Source organism: Stegodyphus dumicola, chromosome X1, assembly GCF_044657685.1.
Source record: "Stegodyphus dumicola isolate Sdum_Otavi_A_Nest chromosome X1, ASM4465768v1".
In the NCBI taxonomy this organism is placed as follows: Eukaryota; Metazoa; Arthropoda; class Arachnida; order Araneae; family Eresidae; genus Stegodyphus; species Stegodyphus dumicola.
The window spans coordinates 14,706,269-14,730,759 of record NC_140780.1 but is presented as its reverse complement, the minus strand read 5'-3'; the positions used below and the strand labels follow the sequence as shown (position 1 = coordinate 14,730,759).

Below are 24,491 nucleotides of genomic sequence, written 5' to 3'. Positions count from 1 at the left end.
GTCGGTAGTTTATACAAATTCTTGTGTCATCGCTTTTTTTTTTTACATAAAGCAATCGGCGCAGTGTAATCAGAACAGCTAGGTTTAATAATTCAAAGTCATAAGTCTTAAATGTTAAGCTTCCCAATATAGCCTGCAAATGCCTAATTATGTTAAATTATGCACATTTAAACGTGACAGACTATCCTTTCGTATTTAACTTTAACATCATCAATTTTCCGCAATCTCATGTTCTCTCCGATGCGCCATTGACCTCGTCCACTGCCGCTTTGACCCCCAGTTACCTTCCTTTCTTTTCCCTTTTTTTCCTACTTAGCTATTCTAGCTTGTGATGATTCTTGAAAATGAGCTATCCAATTTGATATTATCATCATCTGAAATAGTGGTGATAAAGGTGATAATGAAGATGTTTTCTCAAGCTCGCATTTATTGACGTCGCCGACTAATTTCCGAGCCTTGAGCTCCAATAATTATGTTACAGACTGAGCGAGGAAATGTAAGGTTTATTTGAGATGTCAGTGAAACGAACTCACATACCTGAAATACAGATAAGATTTCTACTTTGGATTTTTGAAATTCTTTTACTTCGGTCGTCTATAATTTCTCAGCAGCTTTTTGCTAGATAAGTTACGCAAAACTGAGAGTATCTATATACTACGAATGAAAAGCCTGGTCCCTTCCTCTTAAAAAATAACATATCCACACGCGCGTGGGCAAGCATTCCCCCAAAAGGAGATGGGGGGAAATTTCACTCCACAAGAGTATAGTTTTGAATAAATGAATATTGTCATGTGTTTTTAAAACTAAATAAATATCTCATTAAATTTAGGAGTTCTTTTTAGATTCCTTGCAACATTACTTATGGTTTAGCCAAATGAAGTGAAACATAACTTTCTTTTACTTGTTAATATCAGGTAATTGATGTTTTTACGACAGTTAAGCAAAAGTACAGTTCCAAAATATATTTTTAAAGATAGTTAAGTAAAAACTTATCTGTTTTTTAATGTTATACTAAGCAGCTGCAAGCTAATTCTGAGAGCTTAGTTATGATGTACGACTTTCTGTCCGAATATTATTATTTTGATTACAATAGTCTACTGTTTGATAATATTGTTGTCACAGATATTATCGAGATTACAGCTTTATTTGCCAGAGCAATGAAAGTCTGAATTACCTTTTATTGGAGGTATTATTATCATTTACAAAATATTAAACTATTTTTTGCATGCCGTACATTAATCTCACAAAAGCCATGCAAGATATTTAAAAAAAAAAGAGATTTAACTGCTGAACTAAATTTTCTTACTGAAAGGAAAATATCTTGGTATTATTTGTTACAACGCTGATTTCTGTTCTTTCAGATTTGTGATTGCTGGTACACACACTAATCATTCTATACCTTACAAGTACATTATTACCATCCGTTGATCCTACGATTTCTGGCAGTTTTGATTAGCACATCAGAAGTACTCATAAATGATGAATTCATTTTACATTAATTTTAAAAGCCAGAAATGTTCAGAGCTCAAAATGGATGATTGCTAGTAACAACTATAGTTACAAGATTGATTCGTATTTTATAATCGAGCATTGTTTTAATATATCCATATATATCTCACTGCAAATGCGAGTGAAAAGAAAGGTTACATTTCAATACTGAAACGTAAATGTGCTATATAAAATATTAATATAACTGGTGATGCGTACATCTGATTCATTTTTTCTGCACATAAAAATACTTATTCTAAACCACATCTCGTAAATATACCACACGCACATTTTTCAAGCTAATTGTTTAAAATTACGTGACATCAATATAGAATTAGAGTTTTAGTTAATTGTATTCATTTACCATTCCAGTTTCCTTCGAAAGTTTTCAATGAGCATTACTTATGCGATAACTAGTATTTAATATTTTAGTTCCGCAATTAATTTCTAGTGTTTTTATCGATATGCGCATAGCTACATAAATTCCTAGAAATAAATAGCTGAAGAATCCGTGTAGTTCTAACAAAGGAAGAAATAATTTTTATTAAACAGAGAATGAAATAACAGCCTTTCTAGATGATAAAAAGAAGTTTATTTTCTACAAGAAAGGTCATACGCAATATCTGTTTATGCAATTTTATTTTCAAAATATATCATTGTGAAATTAACAAATATATTGTCATTTAAGCATGGAAAACGTTGTTTTTAAGCCTGTTTTGAAGTGCTTAAAATTTGCTGCTAATTTCACTGTAAAATCTTACAGTCGCTGTTTATTTATTTACTTATTTCAGTATTATTCTGTAGCTATTATTCAGGATTGTAGGTTAGTGAAGAGTCATAGAGAAGTAGTGAACGAGTCTTTATATTCTTAATGAGCCCTAATGACTTAAAGAGGAAGCGGTGACGTCTTGGAGTCTAAAGAATTAAGTTATTATATGTAGTTAACTCAGTTATTACGTAATAACATCATCCATCAAAGAAGATAGAAACGTAAACATCACTTTTCTTACTAAAAACTGACACCAATAATGCTGAAACGATTGTGCAAACATGTTTATAATTCTCCAAGTAATATTTCTGAAATAGCTTAAGAGGTTCAAAATTTAAGGACTAGATGATTTATGCTCACTTCAATTGCATTTAACAAGTTAAAATAATAATTATAAGACAAGAAAAATATTTGTTTAATTTTATGTATAATGGAAATTTTTGTCCCTTTCGTTTTCACGAGTATGTCTACATTAGAATGTTGTTTCATTTTGTATAGCTGCTTTGAAATGGTAAGCAAGTAAAATATTGTTTTCAAAAGCACAAAGAAATTAAACATTAACATTTGTTCTGATGTTTACAAATGTGTACCTTCATAAACGGAATGCGGATCGCATTTTACAGTTTACAGCTATTTTATTTTACAGTTTTTACAGCTTTTGTTTTACGCTTAGTCTTATTTTGTCAGTTGGTAACTGTTATGGTATTCAATGAAATTTTTACCGTTTGTGAAGTTAACAGCTGCAGAAGATAAGGAAAATTGCCATTGTAAGGAACTAAAATTTATATTGTAGAGACATTAGGTATTTCTTGGAAGCAGGAGAAGTGAAAATTGAACAACGCCTTCGCCGGGAATCGAACCTCAGATCTCTGGAATATTCGCCCAGCGTGCAGACCACTATACCATGAAGCCATGCTAAGAAGGGAGAAATATCTTATATACTCCCCCTTTTAAAGGGCGGACGGGTTTTGTTTAGGGGACCCAATCGCCAAATCTTGGCTGCGGAGAATCATCTTCCACCACCCTTTTAGTTCGGGTGCCACTGTAGAGATATAAGGTATTTTTTTTAAAGCAGGAAAGATGAAAAATGAGCAACGCCTTCGCCGGGAATCAAACTACGAACCTCTGGAATACGCGCCCAGCGTGCAGAACATCCCACACTACGAAGGCAGGATAAATACCTTATAATATTAATGAATAAATTGAAAATTTGGAATTTAAAAGAAGTGTAAATTTTAAATGTAGCCAAATGTTTGCGTACCACTGTCCACAATGAATTTTTCGACTTCTTTTCTAGAGTTCCGCACTACATTCTACTGATACTGTACTAAAAGGATTTTAGAGGCTACATAATAATATATGTACTATATATATATATATATATATATATAGATTATGTTTAATAATAGGTTATTTAAAATTTATTTTTTATCAAAAGAAATATTTCAGTACTCTGGAATTTTCCACAAAAATATTTGTACAAGTGTTCACAGTATAATCAGTAGTTACACTTTAAACTACACGACCCAATGCAAAACGTATCCGATCTCACGCTGAACTGGCAACAATAACAACAGCAGCTAACTAAACATTCGAGAGCAGATGCTCTCTTTGCGGCCTTAAATAGTTTTCAACCGGCCGCGAGATATTTCTAGAACTTTCTACTTCTCGAAATTACTGGAAAGCTACGAGGGTGGAATTCAGGTTACAGCTAACATAATGACGGTTACATTTATTCAATTTCAATAGAAATTACCGGCATACCCATTTACTCAATGTTAAATGCATGTGCCCCTGTATTCTTACGTTTCCGGCATAGCTTTCTCTAAAAAATTGTCTTGCGCAGAAAACACAGAAAAATACAACAATTTTACTTATAGTTTTGCTAAAATTACCTAGCTAAGTAAAAAAATCCGTAACATTATATATATAATGTTACGAATGTTTTACTTTAACATCATCATCAATTATGTATTAATATACATATTATGTGTGTATATATAGATACACGTAATCTGAAACCATTTGCTACTGTTTGAAAGCGAAAGCTAAGAGATACCTTATATACTCCCCATTTTAAAGGGCGACTTTTTTTTTTTTTTTTTTTTTTTTTTTTTTTTTTTTTTGCCAAATGCCAAATCCTGGGTGGGGTCCACAACCCTTTTAGTTCGGGTGAAACTGTAGAGATATTAGGATTTTTTGGAGGCCGAAGAGATGGAAAATTAGCAAACGCCTTCGCCGGGAATCGAACCACGGACCTCTGAAATACCGGCCCAGTGTGCTGACCACTACACCATGAAGGCACGCTAGGGAGGCGGGAGAAATACCTTATAACTTATATTCTGTGATTCCATGTTTCTCTTGTGAGATTATATGGAGAATCAGTATCTTATTTCGGGTGAAAATACATTCTACAAATTATTGTCAATGATTGACAATACTGCTGCAGGAATGATTCAGTGGCAGGGTTTATACCTTCTCTCTCTCCCTTGTGATCCTCTGAAAGAATTCAGAAACTCATCGTACCCCTACCTAAGAAAGCGCCAATTCTGAAAACATTTTGACTTATTGTTCCCCGATTGTACCAGATTTAAGTCATGAGGCAATTAATTTATGATCACTTTTTAATCGTCAGTACTACACGTTTTCAAGAAACATCTTGGTAGTCACTCATTTATGAATGATGCAGATGTCAAAACTGCGATGAAATTATGCTTCATTGTTTAAGATCCTATATTTTATGACAGGGGCTCGAAAACTAATCCAAAAGGTTCTAGTTGTCACAGCGACTGCATTAAAAAGACACTGAAAATCACGTAATACCGTCCACGGTAAATTATATCCAAATAAATATTGCTCTTTGAGTAAAAACCCTTGTGAAGTTAAGTCGGTCTTCTTCATAATGGATTCCTTGCATTAGCAGCAGTTCGCAATAAAGTTTTATAAAATAACTCGAAATGTTATAGGTACGGAAGCAACAATAATCAGCGTAAATTGCATAAATATGCAGCACTAGTTTGGATGATTTGAATAGAACTTTCTGCTAGCTGCAAAAGTAAAAATGATAAAGGAGAAGCCTCTGCTCACGTGCTAGTAATAGACCAGAAGTTTCGAGTAAGCTCCAATTAAAGAAAGAAGCAAAGCTACTAGTGCCATACATTAACAAAACGTTAAACAGCAACGACATAATTTCCTTAAAAGCTGAAGGTGAAGAAGGATTAGAATTGAAATCATTAACTAGACCTGAAAGATTTCTGTTATTGTTAAATGTCTATAGAAAGTTTAATTACCCAACGGAAGATTTTTTTAAAAATAATTTTGGCTAAGAAAAAAATGGAAGGTGTGACCTTTCATTTTTTTTCTTTGGTAGCTAAAATTACATTTGCCAGAATTACTGGGCTGTAGAGATTTTCTCTGCTTTTTGTTCATAACATATTACATGTAAATATTTTATTAGCAAATTACGTCTATTAACTCCTTAGTGCAAAATCTCAGGCGCTGTTATTTTGACCTGCAGGTGTTAAACGACTTTGAAAAAGAAAGCTATACATGTTTTTTGGCGAGTTTTCTTAATGTATGTGAAAACGTTAAGAAGGGCTAGAATTAGAAATGGCATGTAAAGGCTTTAAAAAGCTAATATTGTTTGTCAGTTTGTGGAATCTTCTTGTGTGTTTTGGGAACATAAACTTTACTAAAAAACGAAGTAGAGAATTTTCGCTATGTCTTGGAAGAGCAGATGACTGAAAACGAAGATTATAGCAACCTTTTTATTTTAAGTAAACGGAACAGAAAATGCGCTCACTCGATGCTCACAATTTAACCACCACTTGTGGCTAAGCAACTTGAGCACAAAATAGCATGTACAATCACAATGAATTTAAGTTGAGCTGCGCGACTAGCTCCTACTCAATCTAAACCGCTTAATCGGCTGCACACAGCAAAACCGAGTCTAGAATATCAATATAAACTAAAGTAAGTGACTAGCACGAACGATTCAACTAACAGAGCTACTTTCAAACACGCGGCAAAAATTCAGAACTAACTCTCCTACCGCGAACTCTTAACTTCTGCTGTTTAAATACCACTTCCGAACTCATTTAGATTTGCATATACGTCATTTAAATTTCCATTCTGGCAAGAATTTGAAATCAGAAGGAAAAGGAAAATTTTTTTAAATAAAATAATAGGTTAGAACAAAATAAGGTCTTTACAAATTCTAATAGGCACCTCGCATTACGTTTTGTTTACTTGATTACGAGGAAGGGAAATTCACATTATTTAAATTCAAGAACGTCACCCCGGAAAATATGTTGCTTAGTGGAAATTGACTAGGAAACCGATGACTGAAAACCGATTATAAGAGTTTGAAACTGAGGATAAGAGTAGAAAACCGAGGAACAGGTTGACCTCTACAAGAAACTATAAATATATTAAAATGTCGAAATTATAAGCTTCTGGATTAAAGGGAAAGGAAATTTTGAAGTAAATTTAGACACTGAAAATAATTTGAAAATAAATAAAATAAATGTGTTTGAAAATTAAAGGAACCAATATCGAAACACGGAAAGCTTTGAACCCGTGCCAGCCCCGATCGCCTGGAATTGAATCCAGATCAGAACTACCAGTGTTTAGCGATTTTACCCTTCGGCCACTTATGGGCCCCTTTATGACAATGAAATTCATCGTTTAGTGCATTTTGGTAAAAATGTACAAGCGTAAACTTTTCCTGCAGGAAAAGGATGCCAATTAAAAACACTTCATAGCTGAAATAAAAATAGTGAAATAAAAAAATCTCCCTCCCCATACAGTCAAAATAAGGCGATTTATAATTAATTAAATTTTTTTCTGGAATCACATACAATTTTTGTAAAGGCAAATACTGTAGTAAATTTCCAAACGCAGATTTCTAGACGTTTTACTTAGCAAACATGTGCGGAAACTTTCAAATTCCCGTTAAATTAATTTTTTTTTTTTTTTTTTTTTTTAATGGAGCAGAATTCGTTTTTTATTCGATCCCCGAAACTGACTTCTTTTCACCTGGTAAATTGCTTCAAGTCATAAATTTTCAAATTTTTTTAAAAAGCAATTTAATTTTATAAATGGGATGTTTACCAGGGTAAAAGGAATAGAGTACTAGACTCATGTCCATAAATTAAGGATAATGCAAAATCAGGCAAAGGAGGTGTTAGAAGCAAAACAAATTTGACTTATTTGTAAAGCTTATTTATTAAACAAAAGGTAAAGAGCAAAAACAGATGCTATATGTTTGATATTATTAAAAAATTAGCGATTTTTTCTCCCTGGAGCAAATTACAAAAAACACCTATTTACAAAAAAACAATATTACATGGTTGGTATGATTGTTAATACATTGTATGTCTCCCAGACGATGCAATACAGTCCGTACAACACCTAGGCATGCTGAGTGTCAAATTATCGATCTGATCTTGGGGGATATTACACCACTCAAAAAGCAATGCTCTCCGAAGTTCCGGTGAACATGTAGGAGGAAGTTGACGGGCTGCAACTCGTCGGCCAAGCATGCTCCACACGTGCTCTACTGGATTCAAGTCCGGTGAGAATGCTAGCCAGTCCATACGGGTGATATCCTCCAATTGAAGGCATTCGCTTACGATGTTTGCACGGTGAGGACGGGCGTTGTCATCCATAAACACAAATTGTGCGCCCATGCCGCCCCGAAACAAACGTACATGTTGTTCCAGAATGACATCCCGATAGATTTGGCTTGTCATGGTTCCAATTTGAACATGCAGGTCAGTTCTGGAACCCAGAATAATTCCACCCCAAACGAGCACTCCTGCACCACCGTAGCGGTGTCGTTCAATGATGTTTTCTTGGTGGTAACGGGTACCTGGAGCTCTCCATATGAAAGTCCGGCGAGAATTAGACTGCAAGCTAAACCTGGACTCGTCAGAGAACATCACACAAACCCACTGTTGCGGTGTCCACAATGCATGCTCTTTACTCCAGGCTAACCGCAGGCGACAGTGAGTTGCAGTAAGTGGAACGCATCTGACAGGTCTACGAGCATATAGACCAATCTGCCCTAGGCGTCTGTACACGGTCTGCCTTGAAATTGTCGTACCAGTGGCTGAAGAGAGCTGACGAGACAGGTCTGAGGCTGTACGTCGCCTGTTTCTTTTGGCAGTAACTGCCAAATACCGGTCCTCATTCGGCGTTGTAACTCTGGGGCGACCCGTGCTGTAACGTCTACTCACATTACCATCATCTTGGAATCGTTGCCAAAGCCCGGAGATGACACTCTGGGCAATTCCAAGTTAGTCTGATACTTCCAGTTGGATACGCCCACATTCCAGATGGCCGATTATTCTACCACGTAAAATATCATCCAAATGCGTCCTTTGTGTCATAACTATTCCGTTATTGCACTGAAATGCTTATAAAGCGCCTGCGACCAATTTTACTTCTTTGCCTGTATTCCTTATATATCACTCTCTTACACTCTCGTCATTGTGACGTACCGTCGGTGTCATCTGGTTACTTCCTGAAATTTGCATATGATTCTTGAAGATATGTGTAGTGATTTTACAGGTGATATATTTATTTTAGAGTTCGATTTCCGCGTGACTCCGAATTATCCTTAATTTATGGACATGAGTGTATTTTGAACTTTCTTCTTGGATGATCCGAATAGAAACTTATTTATTTCTTAAAAAACACATTATTTTGTTGTACAGTATTTTTTAAATACCTGGTATAATAGCTCTGAAAATGGGCCGAATCTGTTAGAAAGAAGTTATTAAGCAGGACTAATATTTGGCTGCCGAATAGGAAGAATAATAATAGAATGAACATACGCGTGGAACAATATTGAATTATCTTGTTCAACTTCTTAAACACAATGATTAATACTTATCCGATTTCCTTACTTAGTTTTGAAGCAATAAGTACGATAATCCTTACCAACTGCATACTTCAAAACCACAGTTATGTTTCCCAAAGTTATGTTTCCGCACGAAATGTAATATATTATTCGGTCGAATAGGATTTAATAGATAATTTCATTTCCCACGTTACAAAAATTAAATAACTTATCCACCTTACAAATTTGTTAGTAAGCTAAACCCATATTACAAAATAATACCCATGTTAAAAAACTTATTTAAGCTTCGTAATGTAGGTTTTGTAACAAGTAAGTCCATCAAATTGCAAATGAAGCGTGTTTAAAATTGTCATTTCCATTTCGATTCTGAGAAAACATTCCAATCCAAAAATCTCAGAATATCCATTTCCAATAAAGGTTAGCATTTATAGTCAAATCTTACAAAGTAATCACCTATTTTCGGGTGTTAAAACGCTTAAACTAAGAAACACATAGCATAACTATCGTAGAGTCTTATTCTTTTAGACAGCATAAAATGTAAACCCTAATTTTAAGACGAGATAGCGAATTCTCACTGTGTCTTGAAAGCAGATAACAACCGACCGAAGGTTGCAACAACCTTTTCATTTTTACTAAGCTGAACAGAACATACACTCACTCAGTGCTCACAAACTAACTACCGCTTGTGGCGAAGTAACTTAAACACAAAATAGTATGTACAAACAGTTATGAATCAAATTTCAGCTACACGGCTGGTTCCTATTTCAATATAAATGAGAATTATCGACTGCACACAGCAAAGCCGAATCTAAAATATCAAATAATCTAAAAGTAAGTCACTAGCACAAATACTCTACTACAGAGCTACGTGCAAACACGCGGCATAAACTCGTTCTCGACGTAAACCCGGTCTACTCGTAATTAACTCGTCTACCACTAACTCTTAAATTCTGCTACTTAAATACTATTTCCAGACTCACTGTGATTTTGCATATACGTCATTTAAATTTGCATTCTGGCAGGAAATTGAAATCAGAAGGGAAAAGAAAGTTTCTTAAAATAAAAATAATTGATTGATTTTTATAAGGTCTTTATATTTTTATTCTATAAAATTCTATAAACTCAGGAAAAAATTCTATCTTTTATTTACTAACTTCAATACACCGGCTTAAGCTCCTATAAAAATGTATTAATGGAGGAAGTGGCAGAATATTATGAGAAAGTAACAGCAGAAAAATCTCTTAGTCAGCCATATGGATAAATCAGATTTTCTTCAGTTGAGTCAATGATATATTTTCTTTATGAAAAATAACTTTCAAAAATTTATAATGTGAAGAATCTATTTAAATGAATTACAATGAAAGATTTTTTATGCAGTTTTTGTTTGAAAACTTCTTGTTTTTTGCACTTGGTTTTTCAATGTAAATAACGAGTTGAAACCTATCTTCTAACTCTTCTTTTGAATTTGTATATTTTAAAGAGATATTTTTGTACTATTTTCCAAAGATCTATCTATCGTATACAAGGATTGTTTGTACTTTAAATTCATCAGCACTGATTTTGTATTTAAGCTTTACCACAAAGTATATGATTTATTTGGCTTGAACTAATTAATTGTTTAAGGTGTTCTCTTTCAAGATTTTGTTTGAATTATGAATAAATTACCACAAATAACTTTTGAACTTTCTACGGAGAACAATGAAGAGATGTAAAATTAATTAGTACCCATGAGAGCTGCCTAGTAATGAAAATCGTTTCTGTTGACTTAGTTACTACTAAGTTGCTTTGAAATCGCCTAGTTTCTCATAGAACAGAGGAAGTGAATGTTTTTTGGTAGCCCGATAACTTTGAAAGTATATTAAAAAACAACAAAGAGGTATTAGTTACGCTGATAGAGAAGGATTGAAACCAAATGTAACCATAGATATACCTATAAAATATTATAATAACCGTCAAGATTTCAAATTATCCTGGTTCAAAAAACACTAATTCAAATCACACATAACATCAAGCTAAATGAACATTACGAATCAGGTTTCAAAACTGCCAAGTTTATTCACGTCTAAGACGCATTCAACTGGCACTTCTAGATCCAAGAACAAGAAGTATACATCATGAAAGATTTACGCCCTCTTTGGCGATTAAAATATATTTCCACGTAACATTTCTTACACACTGGGACCGGCTGAACAGCAGTTCAGAACAATCAACATTATCAGTAATACATGAACATTTTCAAGAATAATTTTCTGGAATCATTATGCATTTCAATACAAATTCAAGTTTTTGTAATCAATGTTACAATGTTACAAGAAATGTCACATAAACATCAAGAACATGTAAAACGTACCATACGTTTCAAGAATATCAAGTAAATTTTCATTCATCAAGAATTGTTCTCATAACATTCCTGTTCAAGCATCAGGATTTAAATCAGGAATTTATATAACTCAAGATATTAAACAAATAACATTTCAAAATCAAGATTATCATAATTCAACTAAAATACTAGAAATATTACAAGAAACCTGTCTTTTTTTTTTTTTTTTTTGAGAATTAAATTAAAATTTTAAATACACTTATACATTTCTACAACCTTAAAATTTTCTAATATATACATTTCTTTAAGTAGCTTTCAATTTAATAACATCGTCTGCCATAATAACAAAAAAAGTAATTTTATTCTCTTACCTGGTGCAGGCTTCAAATAGTATAATCCTAATTTAGGAATTCAACTTTCCTGGTGAAGCACATTCACAAGTATTCTGAACGTTAATCCTTCCACGTTCAGTGCAAAGGAAAAAAAATCACTAACACGAAAAACACCGCAGGCTAATATTTGGAATATGGTAACAGGTAGTTTGGCGACATTTTGGTAAGGCGTTAAAGGTTACTAGCTAGGACTTTAAGGTCGACGTGTACATGGTTACCGTGTATGTGTCATTCTGAAAAACGCGGCAAGGAGTTTGCGATTCTGCACTGTCTCCCGATTTCGCACCTAATCTTCGTCATGATTAAGCACTTTTGTTGCATAAAAGTTCTAGCATAAGCGTAATTCGGCTAGCAGATTGTTGAAAAAAATGTTGAGTAAAAATAAAAGCCTTTACTTCGTGAAAACAAAATGGCGTCCAAAACAAAACTAGCAGGTTGCTGTAGCAGGGTTGGTCGCCAAATTTTCGCCAAAAAATCGCCAAGTTACCATAATGTAAAGATTCACCAAAGAGAGTTCCAAAATGCTTAGTGGGAAATTTGAGTAATGGAATAAACTACATAGCAGAATGAATCGCAAATAAAAATACGGAGCCAATGAAAGTAAGGGATGGTCACTTAGATGATAGGTTGGATGAAATTGCGAAAGATCCGTGAGAAGATGGTGTAAAATAGTATAGAAGAAGGTCAATGGAACAGAAGTAAAGGGAAGAAAATTAAGGAAATGAATGAGATAAATTTTAAAGAAAATGACCATAATCCAAATATTAACCACACCGCATTCTAAATCAAAAAAAAAAAATTGTTCGTGCGCAACTGTTGGACGCCACAAATATAAAATATTATAATAACCGTTAAGATTTTAAGTTATCCTGGTTCAAAAAAACACTAATTCAAATCACACATAACATCAAGGAACATTACGAATCAGGTTTCGAAACTGCCAAATTTATTCACGTCTAAGACACATTCAACTGGCACTGCCAAATCCAAGAACAAGAAGTATACATCATGAAAGATTTACGCCCTCTTTGGCGATTAAAATATATTTCCACGTAAAATTTCTTACAATACCAGTTAAAGATTTCGTAAACATATAACTCAATGACAAATATCTTTTTGGGCGAGAAAATCTTTTATCTTCCATATATGTCTGCAAATACAAGCAATGTAATTCTTTAATCTGGTTTAAAAGGCATGGCAACTGAATTGAAAATTTTGTATCATTAACTAATTTTAATAATTCAACCATTTCCTAATTTATTTGTACTTCTTTCCTTATACAAGTGTCTATCACATCTCTGAATTTAATGTCCTGCCAAACAATGTCTAAAATAAAGTTTCTTAAAAAACTGAAAAACGTTTCTTGGCTCTTATTGACATTATTGAGGAAATTTGTTTACTTTATTTCTTGTCTTTAAATTCTTAAAAAAATGTAGATACTCTCCTTTTGAATTTAAGGAATTATCAGTAGTGAGTTAAAATAAACCGAGCTAACTGCTAGCAGTTAACTAAAGTTAAAAAGTATCAATCGAGTGACATATTTACTGCTTGGCAGAGACAGCGATAAAATACTTTTTCTTCTATTGCGAACACACAGTTCTTAATTGACTCTAGTTTCATTTAACTTATTCATGGGAAGAACAATATACGTATATTTATGAGTTTTGGTAGCTCAAGTAGCCTTATTGCTTTTAATAGGCGTGTATTATCGCTATATTATTTAACTCTTAAAGTGGTAGATTGCCGCACTCTTTTACTATTACTTCAAACTTCTTGAATTTTCAGTACAGTAATTTTGAAAATTTTTGAATGCTTTGGTGACTTCTAAATTTTTTCTAAAAGAAATATAAAAAATATGTATTAAGCTTTGCAAATTCTTTCCTTCAATTTGAACTTGAAGTTCTTCTTAGTAAAGAAACATAAAAAAAGTACTTGCTGTGTAACTACCCTCTGTAAACCTAAATGTGTGATCTCGGCATAAAGATCTCTTGCTTATCGGTACACCCAAGTGCCTAAAGCAAGTATTTTTTGGTTTAATCCTAGTATCCGGTGCACACGGGATTTGGCTACTTTTGGCGACTTTATAATGAGCAGTAAAATTGGGACATGTACGATGAGTAGTAAACAGGTCATTCAAAGAATATATATAGTTATATATATTATGTATGTACACACATAGTATATAGTGTATAGTATATAGACGTTCTTTGGATCATTTTTGGTGTTGGCGATAATTTTCAAAATCATGCCAAGGCTGCACCGTATACTAGAATTTTACCTATTTTTTTATTCAGATCATAAAACCTTAATTTGTCAAGTAGTGTAAAATATTTTATACATCCATTTCAGATGACACTAATGTCTTTGATGTCCTCATACCTATGTCCATTAATAAACTGGTGCGGATTCTAGTAGGACTCAATTTTGAAATTTTTAGAGGATTAAAATGGTTTTTGACCATTTAATTGATTAAAATGGTCAAAAACCATTTTAATCTTCTAAAAATTTCAAAATTGTATCTATTTTTAAATAGATACAAGTAATTAAGAAGCTAGTCTAGGGAAAAAATGGAAATTTTACATTTATGATGGAAAAAGTTTAGAAGATGGAGAATAGTTTCGTAATCATTTCTCGTTTCAGTATTAAAAAATGTTAAATCAATAATTATAGTCTCGAAATAAAAAAGCATTTCTTCCAGTTCTATGGAGAAGGAATGTGATGAAACGAGAAAAGTCAGAAGTCTGAATTATGAATGATTTCGAAATAGTTCTGCACAAAAAAATTAGTCTGAGGATAGAGCGTAAGAAATGTTCTGAAGTACTGTTTTTGATTAAAAGTTTGAAAAGCTGAAAAAGCTTAAAAAATTAAAATTAAAAAAATACGTGATCCTATCATTTATGTAACATGTGGCGTTAGAAACAACGTCTGTTAATTAGAAGAAAGGTGCAAGGTGTTCATAAAAATGATCTTTTGACAGTTTACAAATTAAGTCCATTATTAAAAAAGTAAAATAAAGATTTTAATTATTTATTAAGTGCTTTTAAATCAGAAACAAGCTGTTTAAATCTGAAGATCTGACACTTTTTCAAATGGCAGCACTCCTGCACATTGGGCAACCTTTGCCAAAGATTGCTTCTCGTTTCGATTCGTTTATCAGTTTTCCGAGGCAAGATCCTGTCTACGGATTTTATTTTACTAGAGCAGGATTTTATACATCACTACACTTCCTTTGAGGTGTAAAAAACATGTTATTAACATTATGTATTGTTTTTTGTTGCAGGATTATATGGAGAAAAAAATATTCCTCTAAAAAATTGAATGCGCTAATGTATGATGAGAAGAGACGTATATTTATTTACGTATTATTTACGTATTTGTTATTTACATATTTTCATACAACAATTATGAAACATTTTGTACACATGTGAGAGTTGAAAACATATCATAAGTATTAACATTTCCTTTGCAAAAAAACAAATGCTCTGTTTCTTCTTCAACTAGCTGTTGTTTTCTTTTCCTCCTTCTTTTTATTTTTTTTAATGTATATAACATTTTTAAGCCTTTTAATGACTTTCGTAAATGGTCCACTTGAAAAGTTTCCGACATGGAAAAGTCATTGTCTAGTAGAATAGGGTTATTTATTACCACACTTTAAAAGACATTATCCCCCTTGAACTTGCATCATACTCAAGACTGACAAAACATTTCATGAGCATTCTGTATTCTTAGGTCTTTCGCACTTTCTCAGGCTGCGGTGAAAAGTCATATTAAGGGCTTGTTTAAAAAATTACTAAGCACTAGTTAGTTGTTATATTAAAAATTTGCATTTCTGAAATTTTAAATACATGCATTATCGCGTTATATTATTTGCCGGCTATCATATGTGCTTATAAATATTATATTTTTTTATGTACGTATGATGGGACTCAGGACCGTTTACAGAGAAGTACGCAGAAAGTATGATTAAAATAATTATTTTTATCAGAGCATGAGTATGTGTACAGCTACTTATGGCTGATACTAATCTATAACCTAGTTTTCTTCCCATTTTGCGATATAATCATTACATTATACTGCAATGCATCACTCGCGCATTGCTAATGAAATATGATAAAGAAATAAGAATAATGAAAATTACATTGCCTGGCAAAAAGCAGATAGATGATATCATACTTGGATTTATGTCAGTTAATGTGCGTTTTTACATTCCTTCGCGATAAAATGATCTTACAATGTTGTTCACATACAATATAGATGTCATGTAAACATTAATAAATTATGATGTAATTTTAATTATTAAGTCAAAATTAAATATTCTACTTGCCAGCGGAAGTACCTGTCTTGGAACATGTTAGTTTTTAGTCTAAAGGAGCTTTGTCCCTGAGGGACTATTGTTTTCGTTTTGCGATTTTGCGTCGAATCACTCTGAATGTCCGTTTCACTTTTCAAACTGTTGCCACCAAATATTATCGCCCTGTATTATGTTTGAAGTAATTAAATATTGAAGAATCTGCATAAATGTACGTATCGCATTGTTATAAAAACAACGATACCTAGAGCTTTTAAATTTTGAATGACGTAATACTACTGCGAATATGGGCATCTGAAAGCCCAAATTTGAAATTTGGGTACTTACGTATTAACGCAACCAGGCCAAAATTCGCATGAATCGGCAAATTTGGCGACCCTAGTTACGGCAACCCTACGTGTTATGGGGCGTGTACTACCACACCAATGGGTTTTCGGCGGAATTTGCCGAGAAAAGAAAGAGACTTTTTTGGTTACTGTACCTAACAGAAGCGCCCTTACCCTCATGGAAAAAATTTGCGAAAATATCAAGGAAGGAAGCATCATTTATTCGGATTGCTGGAAAGGATACAATACAAGTGAGTTCGAAAATGCTGGATTTCTGCATGGAACTGTTAATCACAAATATAACTTTGTGGATCCCAACACGGGCGTTCACACACAACATGTAGAGCGCATGTGGGGCTCAGCCAAATGGCGCAACAAAAAACGGAGAGGAACAGCCCGTCATCATCTTGACTCATACCTTATCGAATTTATATGGCGCCAAGCTCAAGCTGTTAATGGTGAAGACGGTTTTCAATCAGTGCTAAAAGCAATAGCCAAAAGATTTCCGCCGAAAAAATAATTCTGCAACTTATTCAAATTCGAAACCGGAAGGGTTTAATTGCTATTTTATATTTTAAAACAAAATAATATAAAAAACTGTTTCTAAAACTTCTTCTTCTTTCTAAAACTGTTTCTGTAATTAATAAATGTACATTTTCTTTCTATTCATACTTACAAATCGCGCCAACCTGGTGCGATAATACGTGAGTACCGAAATTTGTTTTATTATCGATTTCATATTTTGTAAAACTTAGCGAATATTTGATTAACAAACTCAAGGATTTCAAATCGAGCAATGGCAAAGTTGTACAGAAAAAGCATTTTTATCTCCAGCGCGTGAGACTATGCATTGGAAATTCGAACGATATGCTCAATTTAAAATTATTTGCGATATTGCTCTTGAACTGAGTTTTACGGTTTAAGTGCGAAGAACATAATATTTAATAAATAAAGGCAGCACACAAAATGTTTAAAAAACGCCCCTTTGAACGTAATTTATAATTTGAAACCTTTCAGATTTTCTTTTTTTTTTTAATTCATATTTATTAATTTTTTTTAGGTTTGAAATGAAAGTAAACAAAACGATGAGTCAGTTAATTAAAGTATTTTACATACGTATAATTTTTGAACGCATTTGTTTAATTAGTCTTTTTAAGTTTATCGACCGGCACACTATTGAGTTTGTTAAAATTTATTCTTTAATAGAATGAACACCAGTTAAAAGTTTCCCCAAAAGAATAGAATATACTTCATTTCATTCTTATTTAACAGCGAATATTATATCATCATATTAATCGATTTTCCATAAAGAAGTTTTATATATATTTTCAACAATTTCTTAAGACTCTTTTGCGCCTAATTAAATTATGCGACTAACTGAGTTAGTATTTCGTCTCTTATCTTAAAGTTGACTATGTTATGACTATATATGAAAGTTGACCCAAAGATGTTCACCTCTTTTATTCATCTTATGATGAGCTTACATTAAATAGAACTTCATGTCTGAGATGGAGAAACAATTTCCTGTGGTTTTCTTTTGTTATTCCCTGTAAAATAACAGTCGATTCCGCACTACAAACAATTTACCCTTCGTACAACACTTCTGAGTAACCTGTCTCCCCCCCCCAAAAAAATTATTAGGCATTTTAACTTTTGGAGCAATCTATGTTTTAAATAATTGTTAGACCTTGCGCAATTTGAAATGTTACTTTTATTAACTGCATGTTATAAAAACAGAACTTTATAAATGGATTCATTGTTCATACCGACCACACTGCCTCTTGTACTAGAAGCCATTACTCTCGAGGGCCCACCAGCGGCCGAGCGGTAAAGTCGCTGAACACTGGTAGTTCGGTCCGAGGTTCGAATCCCGCGAACGGGCTGGCTGCATGGGGCGTTTTCGTGGTTTTACCCACGTGTAACGTGTATACGAGACAGTTTCCCTTAGAAAGTCCTCCACGAAAGGCATCCCTCCCCTTAGGCAGATAGCCCTAGTGTGCTTTGCCGTATTCTCAATACACATACCCATTACTCTCGAAAATTTATGCATTAAATGAACATTAGCTGAAAGGTAAGTAGGGTGCTCTTGTTTTATAACGGTTTTCGATATACTGCAGTTTCGGATATTACGAGGATGTTGCTTGAAAGCTATCCTAAACAAACCATCAACTGAATAACACCACAAAACAAAAGAGTAATTCTTCAAAGCTTTTCCTATATAAGACTAAGACATTAAACTGACACGCCTATAATTCGGCTTTAGTTAGAAAGAAATCTCAGACTTCTGAAGACCAAAGTTTAACTTTATGAAAATACAGAATTATTTATGTATTTTTGTAAAGTAAACAAAGTGAAATATAAAATAAAACTGAAGCAGAATATAATGGATTTAAAATTAAGTTTATAAAGATATTATAAACTAAGTAAAATATTGAACGAAAAGAGGAAATTCAAACGAAAGCTGAAAGTTTCGGAGTCCCCCCCCCCCCCGTTTATGGAGTATACACTAGCATGTCACCTATGTATAAAATAAACCATTGCGTAAACAAAATTTACATGATGTAGTTTTGATTTACATATACCTACATGTAAATGACCGTCTATATTTATTTTTTGCCAGTACTGCATTTTGTACTGTGTTTTATTCATTGCGTTTCACTAACTTGCTGATTGGAATGCGTAATAAGGGTTTTTGAAAGGTTTCTGTGAAACACGCGTGTAAGTTTTTCTTACATTATTTAGCCCTGTCTCTCAAGCCATTTATGATTCTTAGTTAAGAATTAGTTTTCTTTAAAACACAGGTAGGCTTAGAAGGGTTTATCCTGGTCTAAACGCCTCACAGCAATGTATATTATATTTTATAAGTATTAAATTGTCTAAATATGAGAATTTACAGGGAAAGAAAACTTTACGATAGAAGTAATGATCTGTTAATTTTACCAATCAGTTTCATAAAAATTGGTAGAGAGGTGGATATTTGCCGTTAACTTATAAGGACTCAAAATTTATTTATCCTAGTAAAGAAACTAGCTTTTCGGTTTCTAGGGCCAGATGCACTATTCAAGAACATAATATATTCTCTAGTTGGCAATAAAATCTTAGAGAATATGCTTTTGGATTGCATTGGGTCAATAACTCAGATTATAAAAAAGCATGCAAAGACTGTTTGCTTAAGGAGAAAAATGCTTTTGTGGAAGACTTTTCAAGTTTAGAGGGTTCTATTCATTCATGCATATTTTGTTTTCAAAGGTGAAATGAATACTATGTATTTGCTCGAAAAATTCTGAAATTTACAACTTTAATTTAACATTAATGTTTATACATTAGAATCGTAAAGTATATGTATCAGTGCCTTCACGTTAAATATATTAAAATGTGGCTTTGGCAATTTCCATTTGTCTCGAGATACTATTTCAAGATGTACTACAACTGCAACAAATATATTAATACATGGCTTTGGCAATTTCCCTTCCTCTCGAGATGCTATTGCAAGACATGCTACAACTGAACATGCTTTTCCTGATAAGAATAATATCTTCCAAAATGAAGAAAATCTACAGAATTAATTTTGCTATTAGTGTAGGGGTAACGATCTGCTTCAAGAGTTTACAATAGAATAGGGAACATTGCTTCTTAGATGAAGCAATTAATTGGAGAGCAGTAGCCTATTAAACAAGATACTTGATTTTTATAGACGGAAGAACTGAAGGAAACTTGTTGCTCATCACATTGTTGATCGTAAGCCAATCCAACGGAGAAGCCGAGTGCGTACTGTAAAAATCGGCTCAATCACTTTAGACACCTCACGGACAAAAAATGGATCGTTGCTGACAGAACGCATTATTCATCGAGGGTAGAACCAACCGGAATGCTAGAGTTAATTAAGTTTTGACGATGCTATGTTTCATGTTAAACAACTATTTATTCGTTAGCTTTAAAGAAGTTATTGCACTAATTGTTTTGTGAATTAATTTAGGTTTATCAAGTCTTCAGTGTCATTAAATAAACGAACATGGTTCTATTACGATGTTCGACTTCACAATTTTGTTAAATTAATAGACGATAATAGTTTTGCAAGAAATTCAAACGATGCTCGTTTTGATGGGAAAATGCAGATAATAACTACATCGATATCTAAAAAGAATGTTCACATATTATATGGGCATTTATCATTCCCATGTGAGATTTAGTGATTGTCATTAATGCCGAAAACTTATGTATGTTGTCTATTCTGAGAATACAAATACGGATAGACTATGAATACTGGCTGGGTATTCGGTTAGACTAAACAATTTTGGTTTTTAAAGTCTTATTAACCGGGTTTAAAAATATTTCTTATAAGCTTTGCAAATATATTAGAAGATAAAATAACCAATGATACAATCAGTGATATGATATATGGAATAGAAGTGATAAATAGAAGAATTCGCATAAAGTTTCACTTCCAAAGCACCATCTACATTATATAGTAAAAAGGAAACACAAATACTGCAATGTAAGCATCTTTATAAATTTGTTATCTGTACTTCCTATTTGCATCATTTAACATAAATTTTATAGTGGTTAATGACTACTAAGGTGGTAAAAGTATGGGGCGCAGCCCCCAGCCCACCTAACCAAGATTAACTTGGTCATATGACTTTTAAAGGGAGCTAGCCCATCTAACAACAAACGAAGAGCCAGCGATCCAGCCGTGCTCAAATCAAGACAACAAAAAAGAAGAAAACATCTAAATTTAAATTTATACTACAAGCCCCGGAAAACCAACAACTTCGGGAACCGAGTAAAAAAAAAAAATGCTAGTAAAATGTAAACTAAACGAAATAATAAATACGACCAGCGAAATTTTATCAATATATCAATAAAATCAAATTTTATCAAGATATCAATAAAAAAACTTACCAATCCATGCGTAATGGGCGTTTCCGCAATGGGAAAATTTCAAACACTTATATTTTCATAAATATGCACAAACTTGTACAAAACTGTATATTTTCTGAAAGCGGAACACAAACTAAACACAAAGCATACACTTTTAACAAGCTAAACTCATTATGCACGGAAATAAAAGCATACAAAAACTTAGCACCAAACTCACCATACAACATGGATTCCAGCATGCGCAGAACCACTACTACGGTGATATATGATACTAGTTTAGACACTTTCTAAATTTCATTCTGAACTGAAATACGAAAGTGGGATTCTTTAAAGTGATTTGGGAGGGGGACGTTTGCTAATTTAATCAAAGTAAAGCTATAAAAACAAGAATTAAAATTTTTAAAGCAGCCTTTTATTATGCAAATGGGAACTTAAAAAGTAATAAATGAATTCGTTATTTTATTACTTAGAAAGAAATTATGAGAAAAATAAGATACGAAGATCTAGAATCTAATTTTTAAACAAGAAAGTCGGGTAAAAAGAGCCATCTGAATTAACTCCTTATATTTCAATATCTTTTCTAGCATTTCAGCTTTATTTTATCACAGAAGTTCTTTTTGGCATACGGGAAAACACGCAGAGATTAACTGCTTAGGAAAAGGGACTGAACCCCCGGTCGAACGCTTAGCATTCATTGGTCTTATCTCCTCACCCATTAGTGAGCCGTTTTCTAACAGAACAAACACCAAATTTTATTTGTTAAATTTTACCACATATTTGCCACAGTTGCAGTTTTATTTTTAAAAACCTACATTTTGCTGCCAAGTATTAGTAGCTAATAGTCCATAAACATACAAGTCTTAAATGGAAGCGATTATGTTTCAGCGCTATTGCATATTCGCTTATAACTTCTTATGCCTCAGATATTTTACTATTAATAGTCTATCACTGATCAGAAGCTTCACTGACGAGATAAATAGTCAGTTAATCATGTGTATTATACTATAATTATGAAACATGCCATAAAGAAAAGAAAAGGCTACTTAAAAAATCATGAAGAATGAAAAAACATTTTCTGGACTGTAGCATGTTTATCGATACTTCAATTGACGTTCTCAGTTTACAAAATGAATAATTTACCTATCTGTTCCTGCATTAGTATTACTTGAAATGATACCGCACACTTAACATTTTATGTATATTACACATAGTGTGTGTAATATACTAGCAATTCTATATATGTTGTATTTTATTATAATAAACGATGAAATAGATTAATATCTATAAAGTAATTTAAAAGACCTTGTTACTTCATGCTCTGGCTACAGATATGCATCTCATGTCTGTACATTATTCCATTCGACTGACATTGTTTAATAGCTTTTGTATGTTTAAAAACATATTAGTATGATCAACATATCATTATATATTGCTATTCTATTACTATAAACCACCAAATAGCCTTAAAGACTGCTAAACGACTTAATTGCCTCGTCTGTTTTTTAACTAAAGGTATCACGACTTACAGTAAAAGCTTAAAATGTAAGCTGTTTATTAATACGTCAATCTGAAGGTTACATAAGCTCAAACTTTAACAGAAACAGAACTGAACAGAAATTTAACAGCAGAGAAACTCGCTTTTTGCGGTTTATTCAGAACAGACATTCAAATTAAACTGGATGCGAAATACAAAATGTGTTCTTGTAAACCTCGGCTCGACCTTAGTGTTCGCGAAGCAAAATCGAACCGATGTTTAAGTTGGTAAGTTACATTCAACGAGCAGCGAAGCTAAGCTAATTGACGTTCAGTCTCTGTTCACAAACACACTCACTCTCTTCGAACTCCAGAATTCTACGCTTATTTATACTTTAATTTTTGCATTCTTGTAGGAAATAACGAAGCAAGAAGTGAAAACACAGGCAAAATGATAAGATTAAGGTTTGATTAACTAAATATAAAGGGTTGACTTTATAATTATCACGCAATATCAGTCTTCTCAATGTTAAGTGCAAAATTTTATGAAGCATAAGTTATACATAAATTTTATAATAAGAATAAATTTCATGTGAATGACTTTCGGAATGCTTTCATCTCTTCATTTGTTTGGCATCTTTGTGGCGATATATGCTGTTCAATAATGTCTTACAGGTTATTATCATATGACGAAACATCGCAGTTCTTGGCGATTCTTGGCGATCGCAGTTCTTGGCGGACAGACTGTATTTTTAACAGTTTATATTTTCCACCTGAAAAGAAACAAAATGAATGAATGTAAGTAAATTGTTAGCAATGCCATTCATCAGAAATGGAATATACACAAGAAATTCATGTACTTCCGAAAAACATGGAGAATAACAGGATTTTCGAACCACCCTTATAGAGGGTGAGCGAAACTTTAGTTGTTGTTGGGAGCACATTTGGTAAATATGTTTTTTGAAGAGAAAGTAGCTTTTTGGTTTCAATCTGTTTTTTCCACGGCGAAAATAATCTCACCTAATAAAATCTACGAATACGATCGTTATTTGAAGATTTGCATATCCTTCAAAACTTTTGTAAAGTGCAATACTATGCCGTTTTACGTTCGACTTTTGTTGACTAAACAGTGTTGGAGAGGAAAAAACTAACATATTTTTTCTAGAATAGAATTTTAATTAATTTGCTATTAATAAGATATAAATGCATAATATATGTCAAATATGAACATCAAATGGAAGATAAACCAAATTTATTAATGATTTCATCCCAAATGCAGTCCATCAAATCATTTTAACAGGTGTCTTTGATTATTTATGCCTTGTATTATATTTTTGGGTCGCGCATCCCTGTATACGTATGTCTTGTACAGATTATCTTGAACGAACGAATTAATTTGTATTTTCTTCTGCCGTAGAATTTAAAATAATTTCTTGATCTTCCCTTTCTCATTGCTTTATGTAATTCCAAATTTATTATTAGCTCCATTTTATTTCCCGTCTGTCAAGCTGAGAAACCTTTGACCTGGTATTGCGTCTCATGTAATAAACAGCGTCTCTATCGTTCAGATTCATTTATCATTCTGTAAAAGTTACAAAGAATGGGAAAGCTAATTCTTTTAAGTATTCGTTTTAGAAAATTTTAGTTAAATATTGTGTGTTGATTAAC

At 32.9% G+C, this 24,491-nt stretch overlaps 1 protein-coding gene and 1 long non-coding RNA gene across 3 annotated transcripts in view; one reads left to right on the top strand and one right to left on the bottom strand.

Annotated features, from left to right (window-relative positions):
* Positions 1-24,491, top strand: part of LOC118197295 (uncharacterized) — a 307,554-nt gene that overhangs the window by 130,648 nt on the left and 152,415 nt on the right. The gene's annotated exons all lie outside the window — the stretch shown is intronic.
* The window catches only part of LOC146993091 (uncharacterized), a 31,507-nt gene continuing 29,893 nt past the window's right edge, over positions 22,878-24,491 (bottom strand). The window contains exon 3 of the long non-coding RNA XR_015038292.1: positions 22,878-23,596. This is a non-coding gene — a long non-coding RNA (uncharacterized LOC146993091). The remainder of the gene's footprint in view (positions 23,597-24,491) is intronic.